The 13886-nt window shown below is 41.6% G+C and overlaps 1 protein-coding gene, 2 non-coding genes and 1 pseudogene across 3 annotated transcripts in view; 2 read left to right on the top strand and 2 right to left on the bottom strand.

Annotated features, from left to right (window-relative positions):
* MDM4 (MDM4 regulator of p53) overlaps nucleotides 1-289 on the bottom strand; it is a 46289-nt gene extending 46000 nt beyond the window's left edge. The window contains exon 1 of the mRNA XM_004756399.3: nucleotides 135-289. The gene's annotated coding sequence lies outside the window, so the exon portion shown is untranslated. The remainder of the gene's footprint in view (nucleotides 1-134) is intronic.
* Nucleotides 290-5762: 5473 nt separating this feature from the next.
* LOC101673291 lies at nucleotides 5763-6678 on the top strand (annotated as a pseudogene).
* Nucleotides 6679-9138: 2460 nt separating this feature from the next.
* Nucleotides 9139-9211, top strand: TRNAK-UUU. Its single transcript has one exon. It is a non-coding gene; the product is annotated as a tRNA-Lys (tRNA).
* Nucleotides 9212-9492: 281 nt separating this feature from the next.
* Nucleotides 9493-9565, bottom strand: TRNAK-UUU. The gene has a single exon. It is a non-coding gene; the product is annotated as a tRNA-Lys (tRNA).
* Between the last annotated feature and the right edge of the window lie 4321 nt (nucleotides 9566-13886).

Genomic DNA, 13886 nt, shown 5'->3' with positions numbered 1-13886 from the left:
GTGCTTCAAGCTCCACCCGCCCGCCGCCCCAGCTCCGAGGTCCGCCGAACTGGCCGCGCCACCGCCCGCTCCCCGCTCTCCACCTCCGGCCCCCAGCCGCTGGGGACCCGGCCGCCGAAACCCGAGAGCCACACCTTAAGCCCGCTCCATGAGTCGCTCCCCCGCCGAGCCCGCGTGGGGGGAGGGGGCGCCAGTCACAGGCCCTAAGGCCTCAGCAGCATTTTGAAACGGCGAGTAGAGAGAGCGCAATTTCCGGCCTCCCGAACCCGTCTAATACAAGGGTTTCCGGTGGGGCCTCCGGAAACCATAGAGGTTCCCCAGGAGGGCTAGAGAGTTAGAAAGACTGAGCTCTGCCTGCCATAGAGTAGAGCCCAGTCCAGAGAGTCGCAGGTCTTGGACGACTGAGTTGTGAGGAATCGTTTCAGGAGCTCGCAGAGTCTGATGGTATTTACAGACGTGTCCTAGGAAATCAAAAATCAAGGAAGGGAGAAACCTAATAGCATAATCAGAGACAGCCTTTTGCTCTTCCAATCACCACCATTTTTCTCACAGTTGACTGGAATATTCACTCTTAACTCCCCAGAAGTGGTGGCCGAAGAGGGCAAACAGCATGTTAGTTTGTCGCTAATTGGGGGAGATAGGACTAGAAGCTACACGACTAACTCAAGACACGTGGTAAACGCTGAAAGAAGTGCAAAAAACCGGGAGGTGGGGCTTCTTTGGATCATACAACCTGATGTATGATCTCAGGTTGGCCGACTTCCACCTCTGCCGGTGCCAAATGGAATTATCCCACCCAAATAACTTCATTTATTTCGGGATGATTCTAAATGTTATGGGATTTTCTGAGCTGAATAAGTATGTTACTTTGCAATTTCTCTTGGTTTCGGTTATATACTTGGGCGAACAGAATAAGGAGTCATTCTTTATAAAATGACTACTCATCAGTCATTTGAAGACAGTTCTCATGTTCCATCCCTAACCCTATCCCTTGTTTTTCTGCAAGCTAAAAATCCCTTCACAGCCTTCAGCTATTTCTTAATCGACATGGCTTCAAGCCACCCTTGTCACCATGTTCTGAACAAGTAACTTTTTAAAATGTGGCTCCCCAGACTGGGTACGGACCCATGTTAGAGAAAATGGAGCCATGACCTCCCTTATTTGGCACATTGCACCTTGCTCTATTTCTGGCCTAAACTTCCGCATAACTGGGAGGTCCAGATTTCTGTAAATGAGCTGAAGAATTCATTCCTTTTTCACAGTTGCTCTGAAAGAGCTTGAAGTCAGCAACCACCTCTCAAAAAAATAGAAGGGAGGGGCTTTTTTGGATGAACCACTCTCAACTGCTTCTCCTCTCTTTTTTCTGCAATTAATTTTAGTTTTTTTTTTTAATTTCCAAACAGTACTTTGTATCTTTTAAATAATATCTGGTTAGTTTAGGTCTCTTCCTTCTGTCTCCTGGACTCTTGGAATTATGATCCTGTCTGGCAACTCATTTTGTAAAGATCAACAAATATTTGTTAAACACCTACTGTGCCAAGCACCAACCTAGAAGATTCCAAAGCAATTAACTCCTGTAATCTGTCTAGTGGAGGATTCAGACAGTCCAGATAAAGAGAATGTGGTAAGTGCAGTTAACCTTGCCTGGAAAGTCAAGAGAGATTAGCTCTTTTACTTTAGCTCTTGCAACATTTTGATCAACGTATTTAATTCATCTTTATTGTAAGTCTTGATATGTTGAATAGGATATGGTTAAGAATAGAGTTTTCCCCTCATGGTTGATGCTGATCCATGATTAATCATTCATCTTCAAATGTTCTTAAACCACTAATGATCCTACCTATGGTCATCAATATCTGGAAATATTTCGCTATCCTTTCCCAAGAACTTCACAAAACTTCATTGAATGAATTTCTATAGTGAAAATAAACTGTAACTAGAGCATTTCTTCTTGTCAAGTGAACTTACCAAAAAAGAAAATGAAATTAGCTTAACAAGCTCATAATTGACTCAGTGATCACCACTTCCTATACTCAAAACCGTTTATTTAATAAAGAGACAGGAAATCTGGGTTTAGTCTAGCTATTTCTAGAAACCAGAAAGTTATGCAGTTCTTCATTTTCCCAGTCGGTAAATAAAATGGCTAAATCAGATGATTTTTCTAGAGCCCCTAGGAGTTCTAAAGGAACTAGAAGTCAATGTTATTAATCTATAGCCTTTCCTAAAAAATTACAGTGAACTACTTCACGCATAGAAAAAGGTATAAAGAAGAATAAAATCTCCTTTTCCCCACCACTCTTCCTTTGTAGGTAAATATTTCTTATTTACCTATTTCCTTTGTATTTTACCTATTACAGAAAAGTTTCCCATAGTCCATTCTCCTATGGCATCTCCCTCCTTCAACTCCAAAGAGAACTATTCTGACTTTGAATATTCTATTCTGAATTCTGAATTCTGAGAATATTCTGAATTCTGAACTATTTACCCCTGCCATCAACCTCTTTAGATGTATATATTCCTTAAAAATATTTCATGCTTTTAAAATGTTTATAAATGCCATCAAACTGTATGTATTCTAGAGCAACTTACATTTTTGCTGATCATTGTGAAGTTCCACAATGTTAAATCATGCGTAGCTAATTTTCAATATTGTTTAGTAATGTTGTATAGTAATATATTGATTTGTGTACTTCGTTGTTATATACTAATTGTGATTTTTCTAGGGCTGCCATCACAAAATGCCACGGACTGGGTGACTTAAACAATAGAAATTTGTTTTCTCACAGTTCTGGGTGCTAGAAGAAAAGATCAAGGTGTTGGCAAATTTGGTTACTTTAGATACTTCTCCTTGGCTTGCACGTGGCTGCCTTCTTGTTTTGTCCTCCTCCCTTGGTCTGTAAGTTGTCTGCATCCTAATGTCTTCTTATAAGGACACCAGCCAATAGGACCCACCCATATGACTTCATTCTACCTTAATCACCCCTGCAAAAGACCTGTCTCCAAATAGGGTCACATTATGAGGTGCTCGGGGTTAAGACTTCAACATAGAAATCTGGAGGTAGGGGGACGCAATTCAGCGCATAACAGTAATGACTGCACCACATTTTTTTATTCATCTCCTCCTTCAATAGATACTTAGGTTTTTCCAATAGTTTGCTGTTACAATGCTGCCATCAACATTCTTGTACTTGTGCACTCTAGAGAGTGGAACTCTCGGGTCACAAACACATTGTCGGTGCTATCAGATCATAAAACAGTGGTCTCCAAAGTGGTTGTAGCAGTATACGCTCCTGATGGGTGTGCATAAGATTTATTACTCACATTATCAACAATAGCTAGATTATGAAAAGAGCCCAAGTGTCAATCAGCTGATGAACAGATAAAGAAGATGAGATACACACACACACACACACACACACACACACACACACAGATGGAATATTATTCAGCCACCAAAAAAAGAAAGAAAAGAAAAGAAAAGAAATCTTGACATTTACAATGAGGTGGATGAAGCTAGAGCATATTATGCCAAGGGAAATCAGTCAGAGAAAGACAAATACCACATGATCTCACTCATATGTGGAATTTAAGAAAGAAAACATATGGGAAGGAGGGAAAGAGAAAAAGGAGAGAGGGAAACAAGCCATAAGAGACTCTTTTTTTTTAAATTAAAAATTTTATTTTTTTATAAACATATAATGTATTATTAGCCCCAGGGGTACAAGTCTGTGAATCGCCAGGTTTACACTCTTCACAGCACTCACCATAGCACATACCCTCCCCAGTGTCCATAACCCCACCCCCCTTCTCCCAACCCTCCCTTCCAGGCAACCCTCAGTTTGTTTTGTGAGATTAAGAGTCTCTTCTTTTTTTTTTTTTTAAGATTTTATTTATTTATTTGACAGAGAACACAAGTAGGCAGAGAGGCAGGCAGAGAGAGAGAGAAGCAGGCTCTGCATTGAGCAGAGAGCCCGATGTGGGGCTCGATTCCAGGACCCTGGGATCATGACCTGGGCTGAAGGCAGAGGCCTTAACCAGCTGAGCCACCCAGGGGCCCCAGATTAAGAGTCTCTTATGGTTTGTCTCCCTCCCATCCCATCTTGTTTCATTTATTCTTTTCCTACCCGCCAAACCCCCAACGTTGCATCTCCACTTCCTCATATCAGGGAGATCATATGATAGTTGTCTTTCTCCGATTGACTTATTTCGCTAAGAAGCCATAAGAGACTCTTAACGATAGAGAACAAACTGAGGGTTGTTGGAGGGAGGTGGGTTGGGGGAGGACTAGATGGTGAGGGGTTAAAGAGAACACTTGTTGTGATGAGCACTGGGTGTCGTATGTAATGATGGACCACTGAATTCTACTCCTGAAGCCAATATTACAATGTATGTTAACTAACAAAATTTAAATTAAAAAAATAAGCTAGAAGTGCAGCAATTTAAAAAAAAAGGATTCTATAGATCCACATCTTTGCCAACCCTTGGTATTGTCAGATTATTAAAAAAAAAAAAAAAACAATGTGATAGATGTGAGAATTTCTCATGGTGGTTTGATTTATATGAAAATATGAAAAAAATGCATTTTTGCATATCTATTGACCATGGTTACTCACCTGTGAATTGCCTGTCCATATCTTTTGCCCATTTTTCTATTGGTCTGTCTTTTCCTTACTGATTTGTAGGAGTTCTCTATGCAATCTGGATAGTAATCCTTCTTGATTCTATGTACCACAAATAAATCTTCAAACCTATAACATGTTTTCAACTTTTTTAATGTCTTTTCATGAACAGGAGTTTTTTTGTTTTGTTTTTGAAGATTTTATTTATTTATTTGACAGAGAGAGAGAAAGCACAAGCAGGGGGAGCAGCAGAGGGAGAGGGTAAAGCAGGCTCCTGCTGAGGGGGGATCCCAATGTGGGGCTTGATCCCAGGACCCTGGGATCATGACCTGAGCCAGAGGCAGACGCTTAATCAACTGAGCCACCCAGGCGCCCTTGAACAGGAGTTTTTTAAATGAAGTCATATTTATTATTATTTTATGTTTCATTTCCTTTTCTTTTTAAATTTAAGAGATTCTTCCCTGTTTTGAGGTCATAAAAATACTATTGTATACTCTCTCCTAAAAGTTCTAAAGATTCACTTCTAACATTTAGGCCTTAAACTCATTCACAGTTGATTTTTGTGCATGTTATAACGTGGAGATCCAATTTTATTTTTTTCAATTTGAAAAATAAATGTGTGACTCTATTACTGAATCTGTAAACTGATTGTGAGCCTATTGCTAATCCAAGAGCCTCTCTTGGATTCCTCTTTCCTTCCTATTTAACACAATCATTGAAGGCTTTGTAAAAGAGGAATCATTTGAGCAGGATCTTAAAAAATGAATAGGATTTCAAGAGGCAGAAATGGGAGAAGTCGTTTGAAGAAACATGGCACAAAAAATGAGGAGAGGAAACGGATGGATGATGAATTTAGAAGAAAGCCAGTCTCAAAACTGAAGAGAATCTACTTTGATCGAAGGATTGGTTACTGAGTAAAAGATTGGCCACGGGGGGCGCATGGGTGGCTCAGTGGGTTAAAGCCTCTGCTTTCGGCTTAGGTCATGATCCCAGGGTCCTGGAATCGAGCCCCACATCGGGCTCTCTGCTCAGCAGGGAGCCTGCTTCCTCCTCTCTCTCTGTCTGCCTCTCTGCCTACTTGTGATCTCTGTCTGTCAAATAAATAAATATTTAAAAAAAAAAAAAAAAAAGATTGGTCACGGGATTGAATCCCACTGTCCAATATAATATCCACCAGCCACACAGGGCTTGAAATGTGACGAGTCCAAATTAAAATGTGCTCTAAGTGTAAAATACTCATCAGATTTCAAAGACTAACTTAGTAGGACTTCTTTCCAGTTACTGCAGCTGGAGGAACCATGAACCTCAGAGTCTCCAGAGACACTCTGTATGAGGTGGTGCAGAAGTCCTGCATGGGAACCAGGGCAAGTGCCCAAGTTTTTGGAGATGGTGGATCTGTAGATCAGCCTGAGGAACGGTGACCTTTACAAAGACAAATGCTTTCCAGGCACCATCAGGCTTAAGTCCACTCCCCGACCCAAGTTCTCCATATGAGTTTTGAGGAACCGGTAGCCCTGTGATGAGTCCAAGGCTGTGGATATTCCCCACATGGACACTGAGGCACTGAAGAAACTCAACAAGAATAAAAAATTAGTCAAGAAGCTGGCCAAGAAGCATGATGCCTTTTTGGCCAGCTTTTTGTTTTTTGACTCTCTGATTTTGCAGATCCCATGAACCCTGGGTCCAGACCTGAAGAAGCCTGGCAAGTTCCCTTCCTTGCTAACCAACAGTGAGAACATGGTGGCCAAAGTGGATGAAGTGAAATCAGTCATCAAATTCCAGATGAAGAATGTGCTGTGTCCGGCAGTGACCGTTGGCCACGGGAAGATGACAGATGATGAGCTCATGTACAACATTCACTTAGCTGTCAATTTCCTGGCATCATTGCTCAAGCATTAGTAGAACATCCAGGCTTTATACATCAAGAGCACCATGGATGAACCCCAGTACCTGTACTTAGGCATAGTTTAATAAGTCCTAGCGTGCTACCATTAAAAAAAAGAAAAAAGACTTAGGAAAAAATACTGTAAATTATCCCATTAATAATAATAATAAGGGGTGCCTGGATGGCTCAGGCATTAAGCATCTGCCTCCAGCTCAGGTCATGATCCCAGGGTGCTGGGATGGAGCCCTGCATTGGGCTCCCTGCTCAGTGGGAAGCCAGCTTCTCCCTCTCCCACTCCCCCTGCTTGTGTTCCCTCTCTCTCTGTCAAATAAGTAAAATCTTTTAAAACAAATAATGTTTTATACTGATTACATATCAAAATGATTATATTTTGGATATATTGGGTTGAATCAAATATATAATTAAAATTAATTTCATCTGTTTCTTTTTACTTTTTTTAATGTGGCTACCAGAAAATTTTAAATAACAATTGTGGTTTGCATTACATTTATATTGAGACTCCTGTGGGATGCCAGCAAAGTAAGCTAGGGCCAGATTGTGGAGGATTTTGAATGCTGCTCTAAAAAGTTCCATGTGTTACTCAGTAAAGTAATGGAGAGAATCAAAGAGTTTTGAGCCAAGGAAAGGCCATCTAATATTCCTAACTTTATGACTAAGCATTCTGTCTGCACACAGTTAATTTTAGAAACCATTTTACCATTAGCTCTGGGCAGATGATTAATCGTGGCAATGTGATTCTTACAGGGAATATTTGATGTGGTAGTCCTTGTCACTTTTATTGTAGCATGAATGAAATCTAATGTGTGCTCCTTTGAGGGGGAAATTGGAACGTAAATGAGCCAAACTTTTAATAATTCCCCTTTACTTAGGGGATAAAGTGATTCTTTTTGTCTGAAATTAACTCAATATAGCAGCTTTCAAAATTCTCTACATCTCCCCCTAATCCAGTCAAATATGTTAAAGGGCTACTATAGTTAATAACGCTGTAGTGCATATTTGAAAGTTGCTGAAAGAGATCTTGAAAGTTCTCATCATAAGAAAAAAAAACCTCGTTACTGTGTGTGGTGACACGTTCACTAGACTTGCTGTGGTGATCATTTTATAGTGATTACAAATACAGAATTGTTATGTTGTGCACCTGAAACTAATTCGATAAGAAAATAATTATTAAAAATATGTTGGGTTGAAGTGTAGATAGTGTTAGAATGCTAGAAAGAGCAGAATCTGTAGTCTGTTCTTGTTACATCTTTGCCACCATCTTTATGTGACTTCATGATTGCTCGTTTCTTGTCAGACACCATTCCAAACAATTTATATAAAGTATCTTGGGAATTCTCACATATTCTATTGTCTGGAGACACAGAGAAGTAGCTTGCTCAAGAACACATAGTGTAAGTTTTGTTGGTTGGTTGGTTTGGGGGGGGGGGTTGTGGGTGTTTTTTTTTTTTTTTTTTTTTTTTTTTGGAGGTAAGGTTTCAGACAGGCGCACCTAAATTCAGAACCCAGGCTTTATGTAGAAATACAGTGATCCTTTCAGTTTTTCAATGGACATACATGTATGAATTTTTTGAAATACTTGAATTTTTTGAAATACATGAATTACTTTGAAATACTTCCTAACTTAACAATATTTTGCAATTTTCCCAAGTTGTATTCTCCTATAGCATGATTATTAATAGCTACATAATATTCCGTGCATGAAGGCTGTATCACACTTTGTATAGCCATTATGTCATTTGCAATATTTTCCAATTAATATGCCACGATGATCTTTCCTGTAATCAAGTCTTTGTATACAACCCTGATGATTTCTTTAGGAGAGATGCCTACAAGTGAAATTTCTGGGCCAGAACAATCACCGCTAAAGCACTGGAATTAAGCAGATGCAAAGAACGGAAAGCAACATCAGCTAACACAAACTCTTTTCTGTCCCACCGCCAGCACGGTAGCAGAAGGCAGCGCTCAGATTGCCGATGGCCATGGAAGAGGAGAGCCTCCGTGCTAGGATCCATGAAATCTCTCTGCTTTCCTGTCTCTCTGGCTTGCAGGGCTTCGGCCCTCAGGGTCCCGGCTGGGGACTCCCTCCTGGGTTTGCGTCACTTAAAAATTACTTGGACGCCTTTAAGGGATTTACAGGACAACCACACTGTCCCTCCGCAGGGTTCTTTCTCCCACTCCAAACGCCGCAGTTCAACCCAGCGGCTTCTGAGCAGTGTATTTAATATTCTCTCCCAGACTCTCTTATTTACGTTTCTCTTGTCAGGTCGGTTTTAGAACTGATATCCACCCTATTATCAACAGTAAAATAGATCTGATGCCACTACAGCCCTTCGAAAGTGATACACCTCTCGTTCTCTTAATCCTGGGGAGGGGTTACAAATCAAAGAAGCCTACGTCATAATGGTTATTGAGCGCAGAAACACCTCGCAATTCTAAGTAGCTGCTAATGCTGGTGAAAAGTGCCTGATTGAGGTCTTCTGTTTCTCGTTCTTGTAGGAATCCGGAGCTTTCTTGGGCTTAAAACAGTTTCACAAAACGCAGGTTGAGAAACCGATTACACAAGGTTCTTTATTCTTATGTAAGGTATTGTAGTTGGACTTTTTCCTCGTGAGAGCCCGGATAGCTCAGTCGGTAGAGCATCAGACTTTTAATCTGAGGGTCCAGGGTTCAAGTCCCTGTTCGGGCGCTTGTCTCAAACTTTAGCCTTTTTTTTTTTCCCTTCGATTTTTAACAAGCTGAGAAACACAAATTCCGTCTCAATGAGAAACTATTGTACAAAAACCTCCATATTCGCTAAAAAATTAAGTAATTTTGCAGGGTCAGTTTTTTCTTCCCTGAGAACACATTTATCTTGCATATTCTAAAAGCAATGGTAAAATAAATTCATTTTGAAGTAGAAGTACGTCTTACCTCAGGAATTTCGTATGGTAATATTTGGTAATGTAAATGAGGGGCAAAAGCCACAATCGCCCGAACAGGGACTTGAACCCTGGACCCTCAGATTAAAAGTCTGATGCTCTACCGACTGAGCTATCCGGGCACTCTTTGAAAGAATTGTTCTTCTATTTACTTGATATAATTCTAATAAGTTATTTCTCTGGCAAAATACCTTTAAAATAATTCTTTCAGCACAGTGAGGGAAAACATTCACTTTCCTATCTTTTTCTCGATTTACTTAAGACACGTGTTCTTTTTTGAGTTCTCTCATATTTCATGTTTGCTCAATTGCCGATATCTACAAAACTGAAAGAGTAGCAACTTACAAGACAAGGCAACCAACTTTAAATTTTCAGACATAGAGTTGCAACCTTTTTATTACAATTCTTCTGTCTTCCATCTATCACATTGCTGATAGAACCTCTTAATTTTAGTGACCGTACAGAACCAGATTGATGTATCTTTCCCCTTAATGAAAAATACATTTCCATTCACTAGATGATGTCGCTGTTAGATTAGTATTCCTCAGCACAAAAGAAGGAAAGATGCAGTTGATTCATGAATAGAGGAGCTGATAGAAGAGAATAAAAGTAACAGTGGGAAGGGAGGGTCCAAATTTAGATTGAGAGAAAAAGATCTCAGACTCTTCATTTAGGTTTTCATCGGAGTTTCGCCTTCTGACAAGTTGCAGACGCCTTCTGACAAGACGTGCCCTCCTAAAACAGTATTAAGTATGTACCAGCGGGAGCAACATGGAGTATTGAGAACAAATACCTCCAGATCAGCCTAGTCTTTCCCAAAATCAGTTTCATCAACCCTGACGCATAGGGTGTGGAACACAAGATTATGAAATTTTGAAAACCGATAAGGGAATTCATTCTTTATTTCTGGGAACTTGAGATTTCTGAACACAATGAACAACAAAACAGCTCAGCCTCAGCTGGAGGGATTTCTTTCCTACAATTGTCTGATTCTTTTAGAACGAAGACCAGCAAATGATGTGACACTGAGCAGGCCTGGGTTTCCGCATCTATAAAATGAGGGAATTGATTGGTCGACCTGTAAGATACCTTCTAAATCGGAAGTTTTCCCACGCTATTACTTTTCCCACTGTGAATAAGATTAGAACGAACAGACTCAAAATGCAACACGAAGAAATGATTTAACTCAACAAACGTCTATTGATCTATTGATGTATGGTACCTACTATTTCTACAGCAGTAAACTAGGCACAGTGGGAAGGAAAACAGTAATCGTGGAAGGAAAGTGGGGAGTGTAAATTGGGTCTGAAGGATGGTGAACAGGCTCGTAGGGCTGGAACGGAAGGAGGTAGCAAGAGGAGGTGCCAGATTGGAGACATCTGACTCTGACAGGTTTATCTCAGGCCAAGGAGGAAAAATTATATCATATAGGCAATGCGAAGTTTGAAAGTTGAATCGAAGGTCTGGCTTGTTAACATTGCAGTGTCCCACCCGAGGTAGCAGGAACTAAATCGGCTTTACCCCACGTTGCATTACACACACCGGAAGGAGTGCAATCTTGTACCTAATTTAGCGCTAACCCCGGAGAGTTTCTTCAAGCTTCTCACTTTCCATAGACTGTCTAACTTAATTCTCCCGCTAGAGGGCAGTCCAAACTCATAGATTCTATATTGGGAACCCCGCCCCACATTTCTTAAGCATCATTCCCCCACTAATCTATCCCTTTTAAATTTTTTTGTTTCAATTTAGTATAACATATGGTATATTAGCCTCCGATGTTCCCCCACTAATTTGTAAAGGGATACTTTTTGCCCACCCTCTCCCACCCCACCCTGCCCTAGCCCCCATGCCCCCATTCACCAAATTCATCTGTCTTTGAAAATCACCATTGACTCTGTGTCAGAGCTGGGAAAAGTTGTGGAGCAGGAAAGGTAATGCCCTTCTCCCACCTCCTTCCCCTCGCAGTGACTCCATCTGTTACCTGGACCTAGTCTTCTCAACAGTCAGCTTAAGCAACCGTTAGCTTAAGCAGTCACACCTTGGAGTGGAAACTTTTCACAGGGACTTGAGGGCACCAACATGCATGGTGAGGTCTTGTCTTCCTCATCCTGAGGGTCCCACAGCATGCATGGCAGAGAAAGCACATGGTAGTTGTGAATTGGATCCAATTGTACGGAGAGCCAGATAGCACATCTCTATTAGTGAAATTCAATTTAGGCCTTGCAGGAAAGGTTTAATTTGGGGAGGCTTTCCCGGGGCTTCCCAAATCAATGCTAAGTGTAGCTGCCTACTCGAGGACCCAGTCTTCCATCATCACTGTATAGCTGAGACCATTTGGAGTTGAGACCATTATAAGGCACTGGGGAGATGCCTGGTACAGAGAAGTTGTTTGGAGACATCTCTGGTGATTTGGCCCTAATAACTTCAAACTGAGAGCAACCTGGGTTTCTGGTGGGTGCTCCCACCCCTCACCTCTCTGAGAATACGGGGAAGCTAACAGCCCCACAGTCTTGGACAGCAGCAAGAGCTCAGACACTGGGATAACTATTTCCTGAACCAGGCAGCCCTCAAATATCCTGGGTCATTGGAAAGGTGTAAGAGAGAAGTAGGACTGTTGTCAAAGCCAGTGGGATTCAGTGAGATGGAATAAGTCAATCAACCACTAAATATTTCCAGGGCTCACCTACCCCATCTCCAACATCTATTCTCCTTTCAAAAATATTTGGATCTTTTTGTGGAAAGTCTACTGAAGGGTTTTTAAAGGAACATGGCACAAACATTGCTTTTTGCGATTTCCTTTTTTGCAATTAAATTCCTTTTGTAATTGCCTTTGGCAATTAAAGTTGTTTCTCAGATAAACCCTACCTAGCCCAGGGGCACTTGGGTGGCTCAGTCAGGTAAACCCCGCATCAGTTTCCTGTGGGGAGTCTGCTGCTCCCCATCTGCTGCTCCCCCTCTGCTGCTCTCCCTGCTTGTGTTCTCCCTCTGTCAAATAAATTTTTTTTTTTAAGATTTTATTTATTTATTTGACAGACAGAAATCACAAGTAGACGGAGAGGCAGGCAGAGAAAGAGGAGGATGCAGGCTCCCCACTGAGCAGAGAGCCCGATGTGGGACTCGATCCCAGGATGCTGGGATCATGACCTGAGCCGAAGGCAGCGGCTTAACCCACTGAGCCACCCAGGCGCCCCTCTGTCAAATAAATTAACAAAAACAAAAACACCCTAACCCAGAGCAGAGCCCCAAGAGAACACAGCACAGATTTACTCACCTTCTCCTCTCATTCATTTCAACTACCTGTTCCCTAATAACCGGGTCCCCATTCATTCACTCATCACCAATATTTACTGAACACCAGCTCTGGATCAGGCAATGAATTAATTTTAGAAATTCAAGGGTAAACCCAACAGAGATTGCCTTGTCCTTAAGGAGCTTATAGTCTAATCATTCTTCTGTCCCCTCCCCAATTCAGGAAAAAGTCGGACAAGTAATTCCGACTATCTGTGATTAGTGTGACAATCCAGGCATCTCTCAGGTGTATTTCGACATTTTCGGGAGGTGCTCTAGGGAAGCTTCCTGGAAAGCTAATTGTAGGGTGTATTAGTCTGCTGTAGCTGCTATAACAAATAACCACAATTTAGTAGATTAAAAGTTTATTATCGTACAGTTCTGTAGACCAGAAGCCTAACATGGGTCCTATTGAGCTGAAATCAAAGTGTCAACAGGGTCGTGTCGTCCTTTCTGAAGGCTCTGGGGGAGGATCTGTTTCCTTGCTTTTCCAGTTTCTAAAAGCTCTTCATGTTTCCTGGCTCAGGACTTCAACCCTCTGACTTAAGAGCCAGTAGTGTTGTATCTTACCATTCTTCCAGCACCACAGCGCCCTCTGATTTCAGCTGGGGAACATGCTCCCCTTTTGTGGACCCGTGTGATTAGCTTGGGCTCCCGTGGGTAATCCAGGCTAATCTCCCAATCTCACAATCTTTAACTAAATCCCATCTGCACAATCCTTTTGCCACATAAGATAACATATTTACACCTTCCAGGGATTGGGGAGCAGACATTTCCTCCTTTGGTGGGGGCATTATTCCGCCTACCATGTAGAAAGACAGCCACATAAAGAGCAGGGCAACAGAGATAAGGTTGGGGGGGGGGGTAGGAGGCCCTTTTCAACCAGTGGGAAGAGCTTGTAGAATGACTCCAAGGCAGGAATCATGTATTCCAGGAACAACGCAGAGTTTGCATTGGAATGAGGGAGGGAATTATTCATGCAACGTACATTTCTTAAAGCCCCGTACATGGTAGGTGCTGTTTTGAGGATACAAAGAAAAACAGGACAAAGTCTCTGTCCTCTGAAAAGCAAGAGCCAGATTATGAGAAGCCTTGTTGACTTTCTTAAGGAGTTTGGGCTTCATCTAAGAGCTCTATGGACTCACCCATTCATGC

The sequence above is a fragment of the Mustela putorius genome, unplaced genomic scaffold (assembly GCF_011764305.1).
Source record: "Mustela putorius furo isolate JIRA1106 unplaced genomic scaffold, ASM1176430v1.1 tig00000508_pilon_pilon_pilon, whole genome shotgun sequence".
Classification (NCBI taxonomy): Eukaryota; Metazoa; Chordata; class Mammalia; order Carnivora; family Mustelidae; genus Mustela; species Mustela putorius.
The sequence above is the reverse complement of the archived record's forward strand: the minus strand, read 5'-3'. Positions and strand labels throughout refer to the sequence as shown.